Source organism: Thamnophis elegans, chromosome 9 (genome assembly GCF_009769535.1).
Source record: "Thamnophis elegans isolate rThaEle1 chromosome 9, rThaEle1.pri, whole genome shotgun sequence".
In the NCBI taxonomy this organism is placed as follows: Eukaryota; Metazoa; Chordata; class Lepidosauria; order Squamata; family Colubridae; genus Thamnophis; species Thamnophis elegans.
The window spans coordinates 16,640,679-16,657,055 of record NC_045549.1 but is presented as its reverse complement, the minus strand read 5'-3'; positions in this window follow the sequence as shown (position 1 = coordinate 16,657,055).

Below are 16,377 nucleotides of genomic sequence, written 5' to 3'. Positions count from 1 at the left end.
ATCTAAGCACTCAATGGGCCTGAGGTGGCTGGCCCCCAGGCCTTGAGTTTGACACCCCTGGTGTAGGGTCTTAGCAGGGGGTTGGACTAGAAGACCACCAAGGTCCCTTCCAACTCTACTATTTTGTTATTCTGTAGATTGCAGAATATGTTTGCATATATATGTTTTCGTAGATTTTCACGGGTGTAGGTATGCTGGTCTTGTTGCATTCGGGTCTTTTCCTATGTAAGATTGAGATTGTTTTGGCAAAGTTTCGGTGAGGTCTCACTCACCATCTTCAGGCTGGGTTTTGGGCTTAAAGCGTGTTGGAGCTGCCATCTTTCTATAAATCTTGGTGGGTGGGTGCAATGCTGGCTTTGTTTCAGTAAGTGGAATGATTGGTTGTGTGGTTGTATCATGATTGGTAGATTGGTTCTGATTGGTGCTGATTGGTGCTGGCTGTGTGTCCATTGTTGTTTCGTATCACTGTCTAAACACTGGTGTATAATTTTTATATTCATTTCATATATTCAAAATGGATTTTCACAATCATAGCATTCAGTAAATTTTAAAAATAAAAATACTGACAATCCTTCCTGGCTTTCACCAAGAAAACTTGTACAAAACATTAAACTTTAAAATTTGAAACTTTAAAACATTAAAAATTAGAATTAAAATGTTCATTTTGCCCTCTCCTCCTCCAATCTCAATTAGTTTCTAACTTAACACAGTATTTTTCATCAGAAGTCCCTCTTCTTCCAACTAAAATTTCAACTTTTTCTCTGAAAATTGCAATTAACCTAAAACAGAGCTATATCAAGCAATCGTAAGTGCCTGTTTAAAAATGCAAAACAGAAGTGGTAAATATAATCCCAGACCTTAATGATTCATTAATTTTTAAGTTTCATCCTATATGCGGACGGTTTAATAAAATTTATAAATGCATATTAGAAAAGATATAAATAATCATGAGAAATAATGGTTATTATAAATCAATTACCGAAGGCCACAAAGTTTAATTGTAAGTCTCTATTTAAAACTCTATGCACACTAATCAAGGATGTGCAGTCAAATATATGGATGTGAGTCCAAATGATATTTTCTTTTATTTTTAAAGATATGAAGTAGAAACTGAACATTATATCCCATTATTGTTAATGAGTCCTGCCCACGTTTTGTTTCATTAGAGCAGGGGTCTCCAAAGTTAATTACTTTAAGACTTGTGGACTTCAACTCCCAGAATTCCCCAGCCAGCATAGGGAATTCTGGGAGTTGAAGTCCACAAGTCTTAAAGTGGCCAACTTTGGAGACCCCCTGCATTAGAGGTTTGTTCATACAGAGGGGACAGTATGAATCTCCTGTACTGGCTTTCAAATTTATTTATGTATTTATTTCTCCATACTCCACCAGTCTGTCTATTACAAAACCCAAGAATGTTTTGACAGATTGTTTAGGTGCCATTAAATCACTGTCATTAGGCGTACTCCTAACTCTAAAATGCTTTATTAAATCAGTAAAAATACACATGACTACCCACTTTTTCTCCTCGTTCTAGTGGTGTAGGATTTGTATTTCCAGTATCTATAGCAACCTACACACACAAACTCACGTTGTTGTGGCCTGTTGGCTGCCAGGTCCCTCCAACAGTCAAATCAGATGAGAAGGAGGTGTGGGAGTCAGGGTCAGCATCAAGGCAACCTGAGAGCTCCAAGGGAGAAGAGGGAATAGAGCTGGCAGAGAGAGGGGGGAGGGAAGGAGGGAGGGAGGGGGAGAGAGAGCGAGAGAGAGGGGGAGAGAGAGGGAGGAAATAGAGCTGGCAGAGAGAGAGTGGTGAGAGAGGAAGAGGGAGAGAGAGACAGGGAGGGAGAGGGAGGGAGAGAGAGAGAGAGAGGGTACAGAGCTGGGAGAGAGGGAGAGAGGGAGGGGGAGAGGGAGGGAGAGAGGGGGGAATAGAGCTGGCAGAGAGAGAGAGAGAGGCAGACAGAGAGAGGGAGAGGGAGAGGGAGAGAGCGGAAGAGGGAGAGAGAGGGGGAGAGGGAGAGGGATGGAGATGGTTGATGAAGCAGAGATGAATAGGTGTAGCAGACAACTATTAATCTTCCTGCTGGACAGATTTGTTATCCTGCTGTGAGGAAGAGACTTTTTGCTGGGGCTAAACAATAAAGGAAACATTGATTGATTTCAGAGGGTTTGTTGTGTTTGGGGAGCTGGGTCAGAACACACACACACACACACACACACACCTATCATTCTACAGCCATGATGGCGAACCTATGGCACACGTGCCACAGGTGGCATGCGAAGCCTAACATGCAAGGCATTGTCCTGTCAGCTCCAGCATGCAAGCACGTGCTGGCCAGCTGACTTCGGCCTTCATTTTTGGTCTCTGGAGCCTGGGGAGGGCAAAAAACAAGCCCATCATGGGCCAAAAGCAGGGGGAGGGCGGGGACGCGTGCAGGGGTCACGAGCATAGAATTATGGGTGTGGGCATGTCCATACCTGACCCCCTGTGCTGCCCCCACTTTTGGCACGCGATGGCAGAAAGGTTAGCCATACCTGTTCTATAGCATGGTGTTCTTATCCCAAAGTTCACAGCTGGAACGCTGCACTCAAATTCTCGAGCCTCTACAAATACGTAAGTCCACCTCTTTCACAAATAGCATTATACTATTTCCTCCTGCCCTTTTGTTTAACCTTCTGTCATGAATAAGTTGTATCCTTCAGATTTTCCTCCTAGTCATTTGTTTTACTAGATTTTGCAATTGATTATGTGCCATGAAGTCATGGTGATGATGGTCTGTCCCTAACCTGTCCTTTCAGGTCTTCCAATGGTAAATTCATTGCCTGTGTAATTGGATCTATCCACCTTGCTACTGGTTCCTCTTCTCTTTCCTTCCATTCTTTTAAGGCATTAGGACCTTTTTGGAGAGCCATGTCTTCGTATAACATGTCCAAACTAGGATATAATTTGATTCTGGTCAATGGTGCCTCAAGTGAAAACTCTTGAGTTGATTTGCTTGAATATATCTTTTTCAAGGCCTTCATTAGAGGTGGTATTCAGCCAGTTCTCTACGGTTTGGGCGAACCGGTAGCGGTGGCTGTATGAGGCTCCTCCCATGTGCCCTGACATAATGCATGAGCACTGCACACACACACGCACTCCAGGGGTGGGTTCTGGCTTCTGCTACTGCTGGTTTGCTCAGGGATACGCTTCGGGTGCACATACACTTGATGCATGCTCGCAGTAGTAAATGCTTCTGCGTATGTACAAAAGCAAAAAACAAGATGGCAGCGCTTACGGTGCCGTGATAGAACCGGTTCGGGGGTGTGACAAGCCAAGTTACTACTTACTCGGCCAAACCGGACCAAATCAGTAGGAATCCACCTCTCACGTGCCAGTGGTGGGTTCTAGATCCCGTTGCAACCAGTACGGTGCAATGGGGCCCGGCGTCCACCACACGTGCACACACACATGCATGGAGCATGCTTGCTGGAGCATCGCACAGGCACCTTACGCATAAGTGCCAAAGAGCTTAAATACAGGTAAGGAGAGTGGCCGGGTGGGCCCTCCGGAACATCATACCGGAACAGTACCTGGTGATTCCGGCAGGCACCAGTACGCCTGTACCTGGACGTACCGCCTGCAACCCACCACTGTGACACGCTCACATTTGTGAACCGGTAGGGAAGGTAAGTGAATCCCATCATTGGCCTTCATGACTGTTTTCTGAGCTATCCATGTTATTCTGAGGACAACATTTTCTCTAACATCAAAGTTAAGACGCATCGGTCTTTTTCTCATGCTGCTTCTCCAAAGTCCAAATTTTACAGAGAATATCATGACTTGTATTATTTTTCTTGTAGGCACAGAGATATCATGGCATTGAAAATATCTTTTCCAAGGTCTTCCTGGCTACTCTAGCCGAGTGGTAATCTGTGACAGATTTCTTGACCCCTTGTTTCTTTAGCATTGATGGTTATTCTCAAAAGGCCGAAACGATCCATCAGTTCAATATCTTCATTGTCAACGAGGTTTACAGTAACAAAAATGTGGAAAACAAAACAAAATTGTTGAAGTTTAAAAACAAAATCGAAATTAAAACCAGTGATTAAGCTAAAGGATATTTTAGACTCCCCTCACTTTGAAATTGGCAATGCTGATTCAGAATTGCATTTATTTATAGTATAGTGACTCAGATTTTCAGTTACTTGCTGCATTTGTTATTCTCACCTTCTGCTTACAGAGTTCTCAGAACAGCTTCCATAAAATGAAAAAAAAAAAACTAACCAAAAAGAAAAGGAAAAAACAACAACAACACCCCAGGCCTTTGTTTAATAGCTTTCAATCTAAAATGTGTGACACATGAAAAAAGCAGAGTGAACGGAAGAGTAAAAAAGTACAATCTGATTTTAAACCCCTAGAACATCCCCTGCCCAGTGGTGGGTTTCAAAAATTGTTTGAACCTACTCTGTGGGTGTGGCCTCCTTTGTGGGAGTGGCTTGCCACCCATGTGACCGGATGGGAGTGGCTTGCCACCCATGTGACCGGATATGAAGATGCCGATGACACTTGTCAGAACCACCTTAAATTACCTCACACACAGCACTGGTATGCATAAGAATAGGATGTAAACTTGTTTTTGAAAAGGCATCTTTGGTTTGCGTTAAAACAACTTCAACAAACGCAATGTTCTGATTGAACCACAAACGCAGTAGTCATCCTTACCTTTCACAGAGGCACTGAGTTTTATAAATATGAGCATGATAGTGTAGAATAATCATATCAAAGGACCAGTGGTGGGTTTCAAAAATTTTTGGAACCTCTTCTGTAGGTGTGGCCTGCTTTCCGGGTGCACTGGTGGAACCTCTTCTAACCGGTTCGGTAGATTTGACGAACCGGTTCTACCGAATACATGCGAACTGGTAGGAACCCACCTCTGCCCCTGCCCCAAATGATCCTTTGCTAGAGAGCACAGGCTGCTCTATGGCCACCATTTCTAGAAATGGTGCACACTTCCTTTTCCTGACATTCGTTTCTTCCAGCAAAGTACAATAAAAAGTGGCTTAGGTTTGTAAAAACCTTGGATAATGAGGGATTATGTTTAATCTCCGCTCTCAAGTTAATTCCACAAGGAATCTAGATATTATTTTGATTTAATTGTTGTATTGCAGTTATTTGAAAATTCAGCGCAGTTATTTTAAAAACAACTGGCAAAACTGAGATGACGAGCAGTCGGGTTTATAGATTGTGGTTCATACGAATCGGTTCATGTTGTTTTATTGATTCGCTTGTTTGTTTTGTGACTTGCTATTCATCCAGGAATTGACATTGCAATGCTTCCAGGATCCTCTTTCCAAGCTTAGAATAACAATTTGTTTATTTTTTTTAATTTAGGAAATTTAGATTGCCACCTGTTCGCCCATGGTGATTCAAGGCAGCTTAGAGATAAAATGTTGTTGTACTTCATCAGTTTACATAATGAAGGGCTTCTATGGAATGTATTGTTTTAATTTCCGTAGGGTGTTACCTGCTTTTTCTTTTTTTTAGACAATTTCATATAGGCACATCCATAATTTTCTTTTCCACCACTTCATTGCTCAATGCTTGATTCAATGAAGCAACATTGCACCTGGATAGGTAAGTAGCAGTCTCATGATCTTGCTTGTCATCTTTGATGCGCAACAGTTCATTCATATATGCCATCAGTACTTGACACAAGGTTAAACTAAAGATTTGAGAATGAGCAGCTGTCATTTACATGGAGACACAATTATGAAATAAGCCTGATACGAAATTGCTCTATAACTGTATCACACTTTTTAAAATGACTACGCAATTAACCCTTCAACTACTTATGTTAACAGATACTTTCTCTGCTGTTGATGGTGACAGAGAAGACATCTTATTTGGCAGAGCCTCGCCCATTAGCATTATCAACTTCTTGAATTATTATTTCAGATTCTACCATTATATCTAATGTGAAAATCCACAATTCAAAGTAACTTACATAAAATACATCGTTTTTGGTTTTGTTTAGTGTAGACTTCCTGTAGATATTTATTTTTATGTGGAGTCCTTGAGACTCTCTGAACTTGGTTGTTTGGTTGCCAACATTTCATTACTTGAGTAGGTAACATCATCCGTATTAGTGAGTACAGGGTTTGCTCCTTGTTTATATACAATAGCTTGTTCTGCCAGCTTTGGTATATGGTTTTCTCCTTGGAAGTTCCTTGATTAGGATATTGGTTTTCTGTATGATTGTTTGTCTGCCTGATTGTTTGTCTCCTTAGTAGTATCCTGATTAGGTTATTGTTTTCTGCTTGATTGTTTATCTGGTGTTAATCTCTGCTTATCTGGCTGTTGGAAATGTATTTTTGTCTTAGCTTTTTTATTGTCTCATTTGAATGATGTATAAATATGGTTTATCTCTGTATCTATTTATGTCTGGTTTGCCTGAATGCCAAGCTTCTAGGAATCCCATCACCATTTTTGGAGGTAGCTTTGTTTAGAATGTTCAGATATTTCCAGTTGAAACTATGATGGAGTCTGTCCATATGCTATAAAATTAAAGAGCTTTTATCATGTATTCTGACTGCTAGATGGGGTTTATCGGTGTGCTTTTCTAGACTTCTGCCTGTCTGTTCTACATCATGGCTGCTAAAGTCTTTATAGTGTAAGTTGTAGATGATTCCTGTTTTCTTCTTCTTCTGTGATTAATGTGTTTTTGGTTTACTTAAGATGTTTTGGAGGATTTTAGTTGGTTTATGTACCATGGTGAGACAATATGGTTCTAATAACTTGTTGGTTGTTTCTCAGATATTTTTGATGTATGGCAGTGTTATAATTTTTATAGCTTCCATTGGTTGTGCTGTAGTGATCAAGCTAATCAAGGAATTAACAAGGAAACAGCCATGTCCTCACCAGCACTGATAGGACAAGATACTGTTATAAATATGGAACAAACACCAACTCACTACCACTGAAGATGCTACCTAGATTGATAACGAAACCCAACTGCAAGCAAACCACCAAGCTCGGAGAGCACCAAGGTCTCTGAACTACATATATTCTCTTCTATTGATAATATATTCTGGAATATTATTATATAGAAAATAAAGCACATTTTCCAGATTTATTCAGAAACCTGAACAATATGCATAGCTGTTTTGCAGAACAGCAGAAAGGAATTGGGCTTGCACTTCCTCTGAAAAGCATTCGGCTTTGGCCCAGTCACTTTACTCTTTCTGGCACTACTAATACTAGCCCTCTGCTCTTCCCCTGTAGCATATTGGACACCTTCCAACCTGAGGGGCTCATTTTCCAGCATCATATCTTTTTGCCTTTTGGTATTGTCCATGGGGTTTCCATGGCAAAGATACTGGAGTGGGGTTGCCATTTCCTTCTCCAGTGGATCATGTTTTGTTGTAACTCTCTACTATCATGACCTGACAAATGTGCGCACAAAAAAAGCGCACTGACAAAACCGCGGTGAGAAAACAGAGAGATCGAAATCGTGCCCACAACAGTGCCCTGACAACAGTGCACTGACAAAAGAGCAATTAGGGTTAAGGTAAGGGTTAGGGTTAGGGTTAGGGTTAGGGTTAGGGTTAGGGTTAGGGTTAGGGTTGGGGTTGGGGTTGGGGTTGGGGTTGGGGTTGGGGTTGGGGTTGGGGTTAGGGTTATTACCTTGTTTTCACGTTGTTTGTTGATGGCGCACTTTTGTCAGTGCGCTGTTGTCGCCGTGCTGTTGTGGGCGTGATTTCGACCTCGCTGTTTTCTCACCACGGTTTTGTCGGCACACTTTTGTTGTGCGCGTATTTGTCGGTGAACCCTCTACTATGACGTGTCCGTCTTGGGTGGCCCTGCATGGCATAGCTCATAGCTTCACTGAGCTATGCAAGCCCTTTTGCCACAACAAGGCAGTAATCCATGAAGGGGATTCACAACCCTCTAAAATAGTAAATATATCTTCTGTGGGTTTCCAACTGACAATGATTTCATCCCTATGCAGATTGCAGCTCAAGGAAACATATTGCAGATGCTAAATTATTTCTTCAAAGACCTGAAAAACTAAATTACTTTTATCTATTTTATGTCCCCAAGTGCTGAAGAAATTTGCTTTCCCCTTATCAACTGTGGTAGCACAGATATTTATAAACATGTAACTATGGTCCCTCCAAGAAGAAATATGACTCTCACTGAAAAAGCTCACTAACACTCAATTTCCTCCAGACATCTTGAGGTTTCCATTAAAACCCATTAATTTTCTGTTTTTAAAAAGTAGAACTGTGGATTCATATACAACTTTGACTGATAAAAAGCAATCTCACTCCTAAATTAACATCCCTCACACTCAATGGAAAACTTCTGAAAAATGCAATACTATACTTTTGAAATGAAACAATTTACAAAGGAAAAAACATACAGAAAGCTTCATTATTTAATTCTGACCACACCTCAGCCTTCAAAATGGTAGTGATGATGATAATGGTGTAATGTTGTGGCCCAGCAGGAGTCCTTGGAGCTGCCACCAGTTTCCGACAGTGAGGGGCCCTATGAGTTGGCTCTGGAGGATGTGGAGGACCCTGGTCAGGGTTCCGACTCCAAGCAGGGCACAGAGAGGCTGGTTGGCTACCAGAAGGTGCCTGAGCCTTGGACCAGTGGGGAGGAGACAAGGGAGTGTGAGCCTGACGTCAGCAGTGAGTTGTTTCTGGATGCCCGGCACTGAAGAGCTAATAGGCGTCAGGGACAGTTGCACAGTTACAGGAGGTAATTGCACTCAGCTGGTGGTCATTAGGCTCCTCTCCAGACTATAAAAGGACTGCTTGTGCACACGCCACTTTTGCAGAAGTCAACGCAGGAACTAATGTTGGAGAACATTATGGTGAGCTTGGCAGGCTGGATTGCTGCCACAGCTTATCTGCGCTGGATTGCTGCCCAAGCTTGTCTGTGCTGGTTTGCTGCCAAGGCCTGTCTGTTAATTAAATGCCATAACTTATCTCGGAGTGTGTTGGTGTGGGACGAGGGGGGGGGTCAGAACATTGTAATATTCAAGTAACCAGCTATGTGGTTGTTTCCATCTAAATTTTGTAATAAACTATAAAACCTTGGACTGAGTGTAAGACAACATGAGTCCCATATTGTTCCCTTCAATTCCATAGTTGTGATAGCAATCATCTTCTTTTAATGATCCCATAATCCTTTGCAAGGTGGAGCGTGGGCAACTGAATGGAGCTAAGTTTTTACTGGCCAGATGCCCTTCCCGTCGCCAATGCAGAGATTTATTCAGCAGATATATTTTCACTGTGCCCAGACAGAGAAATATCTGCCTTTACCTAGGATCAAACTCACAACCTCCAGATTGTGAGGCGAGAACTCTACCTCTAGGCCACCACACCACTCATGTTTAGCAATCCGAATGATAAATTTGGGGATGGGCGAAGGGAGAAATTGTTCCCTTTGAAGAAGGAGAAGATCGGGAAAGCTTATTGAAAACTATTTTACACCCAAATATTGAATTCATATAGTGAAGAGAAATACGATGTAGATCACTCCAGAGTCATGCACAATCATAGCCAAAGTTCTGGAGTCAGATTATGAATCTGAACCTGTTGCTCCAGATGAGCCTACGGAATGTCAGCCTCATGAAGGTCAAAGCCAAACATCACAGGAGGCTGATCAATCACAAAAAACACCAAGTCAGCTAGGTCTTAAGGACAACCTAAGGCCTCCCAGTTCCCATACCAGATTGATACAAGGAAGAGCAAAACAGATCTATCAGATTCTTGCCAAGCAGTAAACATTCTGATTAGGGACACTTAGCTGCAATTTATCTGCCAGATCCATTCTTGAACCTTAGACCTTAGGCCTGGTTGGCAACCTTGAACTGATTTTGATGGCACTTCTGAACAGTCCTCTTTAAAAATATACTTCATGGCAGGGATGGTAATCACTTACCTTACCTACCAGTTCGCAAATGTGAGTGCACGCTCTGCCTTCTGTGCATGCGCTTCGCTTTTAAAAAGGGCCTACATGGGATGCCGTAGTGCCAGGGTGGGTGGGCGGGGCCACCCGCAATTTCCACTACTGGTTCGGCCGAACTGATCAGAACCTGCAGAACACCACCTCTGCTTCATGGGGAATCTTTTAACATTCCTGGCTACATTGCTAACCCTGTTGCTTCAAAGTAAAACAGATGTAAAAAACCCAACCCCCCAAAACCCAGGTGTTCGTGTGAGTTTATGCTACAAATCTTGTCTACATTTTTTTCAAACTTCCAGTTCCAATATAAAATAAATAGCCTTTAACCATAAATGAAATATTTTGGCTCTTCTTTGTTACTCAAGACCTCTGATTTCTATATTTGTCAGCAACCATGGCATGTTCTGCTACCTCTCTTATAAAACCGAGCAAAACCACAGAATATTCTTGATAATCCATTTTCCAATTGCAATCTATTGTATGCCATGGAGAGTGTTTTCGGTTTCTTCCTGTTTTGTCCATGCTTCCTACATCCTGACTGTCAGGGTTCCAAATAGCATCCTCCATAAAATAAAAGCCCGAGGCTAGAGTTTCCTCAAAGTTCCAATTTATTAGAAGAGCCATGTTGGCAAATCTGGGAAAACCCGAATCTGAAAGATTCCAGGTTTTCCCCAACTAGTTGAAAGTTCAACCTGACTCAGCTCCCACATGTCCATCACATGGCCCAATCAGCCACTGTCACAAAGGAAGATTCCTCCCATCCACGTCAGTCCAGGTGCTGGGACAAAATGACCTTGACTCTCCAAGAAGGAATGTTATTATGGCTACATATCTCCCGTGCTCCATACAATCCCCACTCCCAGTTTCCCACAGTAGAATATGTTTGAATATGCGGCAGGCTTGAGGCCCACTGTAAAAAAATGGCTTCACGGCCTGAGACTGGCTTCTCTTGACTCTATGGTTTTAGTCCTCCCGTCAAGCAGAATTTCTGGGTACATCCCGCCTAGTCTCCACCTTTCACATTAAATCAGATCCATCTATCTGACAATGACAATCTCAAGGAAAGTTTTATTATTTGTTTCTTTTTTTTTCTTTCTAATTTAGAGACTTCACCCCAGAGCGGGTAATTGTACACTGGGCAGTGTACAATTAAAAATATAAAAACCATATAAAAATATTACATCTTGGTAAAAAAAACATCATTTTAAAAACGATAGAATAAAGTTTAAAAGATGGGAGGGGGTCCTTCAGCGTACTAGCCAACCAATCCAAGGTTGCATTCTCCTCTGTGAGTTAGCAGAGTCAGATTTTCAAGCTTCTAAAAGGCCAGGAGATTGGGGGCCCACCTCAACTTTGGGAGAAAATTATTTCAAAAGTTTTCATAAGAACATAAGAAAAAGTTTAGAAATTTTATTAATTGACTTTTACTTAAAGGTGTAATGTTATTGGAGGAATGCCATTATGTGATTGTGTCTTTAAGTATGAATGATTTGAGGTAAAAGCATGTTAATATAATTGTAGTCAAATGAGAATTGTGGTACACTGATATTAAGATATACAAAGATTTTTGATTTAAAGTGTGTAATCTAATATGAACTATAAATAATGACCGTGGAAGAAATGCACGAAAGTTATCTGTAACTAATTGGCACACTTTCTACAAGATGTAATGAAGGATTATTCTTTTTTTGTGTTTTTGTTCAATTAAAATTAAAAAAAACTTTTAAAAAAAAAAGAACATAAGAAATCTCACGTAAGCCAGAGATTGCTGAAGTAATAAATGCAAGCAGATCAATAAACACACACATGTACATATATATGCACAAATACTATTACAAAAATTAATGTAATTGCCAGTTCTGTGAAAAGATGTTATTCCCTGGAACATTTGATTTGCTGTGTTAATAAGAAATCATAAGAGTTTTATTTAAGATTTCTGGAAAGCACCAGAATAAGAAAATTCATATTAGAATGTTGCATTGCTACTGAATGTTTGCTACCAAGCTCTTTATATTTATTCTGCTATATAATCGTTCAAATACACATTGACCTTTTAATATTTTTAAAAAAACACCATAAATAGATTTCTCTAAATGTTCAGTGTCAACTACAGCAAAAATAGAACAAAATCAACCACAGAACAGTATCAACACCGCACAAAAAAGGAGTAGCACATGGTAAAACAAATATGCATAGAAAACTGAAACAACCATCCAAATAACATATAAAACTATTCTTAGCAGCTTCAAGACTTCAACAGTAAAACCTAAATATTAAGCATACTAAAATAAATAACAGGTTTGAGTTCATAAAAAGGACCCTCGTGCTAAAGAGTACTTTATATGAATGCTCCTGGGGAGAACGCTGTTCTAGATAGAGGCAACATTCTTGAGATAAAGATCTCTTTCGAAAATTACTATACTCTGAGAAGGATGTAAGTAGATTATCTTAAGGCAGCATTCCATAATGTTCCACAATCCCAAGGTCTGTAAAGCTTTAGAAATCTAAACCAGCACTTTAAATTGTATCCTCCACCCCTGGCCATTGGCTCAAATCAGTGGTGGGTTTCACATTTTGTACCACCGGCTTACCCCACGCATGCTCGCTTCTGCACATGCGCCCGGCCTCAAAAATGTGCCTAAATAGGATAGCAGAGAGCTGGGGCAGGTGAGTCGGCCCACTTGTGATTTCCGCTACTGGTTCAGGTGAACCGGTCTGAACCGGCTGAATACCATCACTGACTCAAACACCAGATGGAAAAGGATTGGCATAATACAATCATGGTTCTTAGCATCACTTAGAACTCTTGCAGGTGGATTTTCTAATAGTTGAAGAAGCCCATCTTGCAATATATCAAAACAATGCAAGCATTACTTGAAGAGTTGTAGCAGATTTTCAGAACACAACCAAACTCATTTCACATGATAAAATGTAGCCGTCGGAGCATATGACCCAGTATCTAGAACTAGAAAAACCATACTCAAATCCTCACTCTGTGGTGTATTTTACTATGTGAAATTTGAGCCAGCTACTTAACCACACTAGAATTTGTCAAAAAAAGAAATCCTTATAAATATAATAAACAGGATATTTGATCCTGAGAATGACACTAACGTCCAACTGTATAGCTATAAATATCCCCATTTTCTATATTGAAGCTGACACTAATAAAAGATTTCATTGTAGTTGCCCTGCTATGAACGCATGAGACTAGCTTCAAGAAGTAAGTAGTACATAAGTCATTAGCACCTTGTCATCATCCCACACTTTTAGAAAGTGCTATTTGAGCATGTCTTAAAATAGAACTGGGAAAGTTTCCCTTTTCTTTCTAGATTTTCTAGTCCACACTGGAAGCATAGTAAAGAAAAATGCACTACTCCCAAGAAGAACCGGGAGAAAACAGTAACTGGTAGTGCAGTGGTTAGAATGCAACATTGCAGGCTAATTCTGCCAGCTGCCAGCAGTTCGATTCTCACCAGCTCAAGGTTGACTCAGCCATCTATTCTTTTGAGTTTGGTAAAAACGAGGATCCAGATTGCTGGGGGCAATATGATGAATCTGTAAATTGCTTTGAGGGGGCTGTAAAGCACTGTGATGGCACATCTAAGTGCTATTGCTAACTGGAAAAGCAACAATAATGGTTCAAGAAGACTTATCCAGAAGTCCATGTATGTTAGAGATATTTGCACTGTTTTGATTTCAGGATGAAACATAACCTTCTGGTAATGGCATCTCTGATCTCGTCTCCTTGCTACAACTCTGCACTAAAATATTCTCAAATGACTGAATCAAAATGTTGTGACCAGAAGCAATGTGGGGCCTCCCTTTCTTTATGCAGCTTTTGATATTAATCTTTGTATGAGAAAAGTAAAAAAGAAAAGAAAGATGCTGGAGAAATTATTATTATTCAGATAAAGTTTCTAACTTACTGTCATTTTTGCCTTTCAATGTGTGTTGGGACAATTTATAGATAACTTGTCCTAGTTTCCAAAGGGTTCAGTTGTTAATGTCCTCCAAATCAGGTTGAAAATGTTTTCAAGTGAACTCTGCCTATGATTTTTCCCAAGGAAAATTAACCTTTTGAAAGGAAAAAGTTCTTATCATCTGATGAAGATAATTTGGGCTATCATACACAAGCAGTCCAGGCCCGCTATAAAACATTTAAAGAATGACAAAATTCAAGATATAGCAATTAATCATTCTATTATTTATAGTAATTCAGGAGTAGTTCACACTACATTAATCAGGGATAATGTCTGCTTCATTAACAATGCTGCCAAAAATGTCCAATAGGACCATAAAAATAGCACTGAATTGAAAGGAATTGCCAAGGGATTTACAACTAAAAGACCAGGCTTTCCAGTTCATTCAGGTACTTGTCCCCATTTAATTCCCAATAACATTTCCAAAGTGTGAGTGGGGGTGTGTGTGCTTAATACGCACTACATGCACATGTGCAATAGTAAAAAAACGCATGCGCAGAAGCAAAAAACAAGATGGTGGCACTCCGATAGAACCGGTTCGCCAAGTTACTACTTATTCGGCTGAACCAATCCCAACTGGTAGGAACACACCTCTGCACTGGACCCAGCTGTTCCTCCTCTCCTTCATCATCAACTACCTCCAGACCTGGGGGCTGTTGACTCTCCATCTGAGGGTTGATGGATGGCCCAAGCCCTGCCTCCCTCTCTCTGCCAGCTCCATTCCTTCTTCTCCCTCGGAGCTCCCAGGTTGCCCTGATGCTGACCCTGACTCCCATGCTTTCTCCTCCTCCTCTGATTTGGCTGCTGGAGGGGCTGGTGGCTGACAGGCCACAACAGTTTAATTCTCCCTCATGAAAGCTTCAAATTGTACCACATATTGGGAAGTGAATGATATAGATTTCCCTATCACGCCTAAGAGCAGAGCAGGTTAGGGATTCCTTCAAAATGCTATGCCAGCATTTTCAGTTTGACCTGGAAATAATCAAGCAACTGGTACAGTTCTTTAATGAGCACCGTTGCATTATTCCTGGAAGCTATTTCTGTCAATCTCATAGAATCCACATTTTACATCAAATGATAATTCCCAGAACATTGTCAAGGCCACCATGTAATCAACATTCAATCCAAGTTTTTAATCTAATAGGAAACCAGACTTGATCAAAAGCTGTTTAAAGTCTAGGAAAATGAACAGGAACACGCATTTTGACTCTCTTGTGTAAAAGCAGATATAATATTAAAGTAGGGTAAAAGAGATGAAAATAATCTGTTCCCCAGACAGTATTTTCGGTGGTTTTTTTTAAAGGATCTTTCCTGAATATTTTGAAGTCTAGACAGATTTGTAAGAATCATCTGATCTCTCAACTATGGTATAAAATGTTGTGCTAACCAGAAATATTATGTAAAAAATGGTTATCTAGTGATTTTGTTTTAACCAAATGGTTGTATGACAACATGCAGAAGCTGAAATTTCTTCTTCCCCAGACAGATCTACAAGGAAAATAGCACGGTGGTCAAATTAGGAGATAGTATAGACCCGTGTTTCTCAAACTTGGCAGTTTGAATATGGGTGGATATGAACTCCCAGAATTCCCCAGACAGCATAGCTGACTGGGGAATTCTGGGAGTTGACATCCACTCATCTTTAAGCTGCTAAGTCTGAGAAGCATTGGTATAGACAGATCTAATATCTCCAGGAATGAGCACAAAATTGCTGTGAAACCCAGCTCGTGTTCTTTCTGCGCCAACTCAGAAAGTTCAAACTGCCCAAAGAGCTGCTGATTCTGTTCTACAGAGGAATTATTGAGTCTGTCATCTGCACCTCTATAACTGTCTGGTTTGGCTCTGCAATCCAACAAGACAGATACAGACTTCAGAGGATAATCAGAACTGCAGAAAAAAACAATTGATGCCAAACTGCCTTCCTTGAGGACCTGTACACTGCACGAGTCAAAAAGAGGGCTGTGAAAATATCTACAGACTCCTCACATCCTGGACATAAATTGTTTCAACTCCTACTCTCAAAACGATGCTATAGGACACTGTACACCAGAACAATTAGACACAAGGACAGTTTTTTCCCGAATGCCATCACTCTGCTAAACAACCAATCCCCACAACACTGTCAAATAATCTACTAAGATTGTATTACTATTATTCTTATCTTCCTTCCTAATAGCTATCTCTTTCCTAGTACCTATCTCTTTCCACTGACTATAACCATGTTGCTTGTATCTTTAAAATTTATATTGTTTTATTTGTTTCCTAGTATAATTTGATTGCTTATTAGTAATCTGTGACTATCACTAAGTGTTGTCTCTTATGATTCTTGATGAATGTATTCTATTTTATTTTTCTTTATGTACACTGAGAGCATATGCACCAAAGACAAATTCCCTGTGTGTCCAATCACACTTGGCCAATAAAGAATTCTAT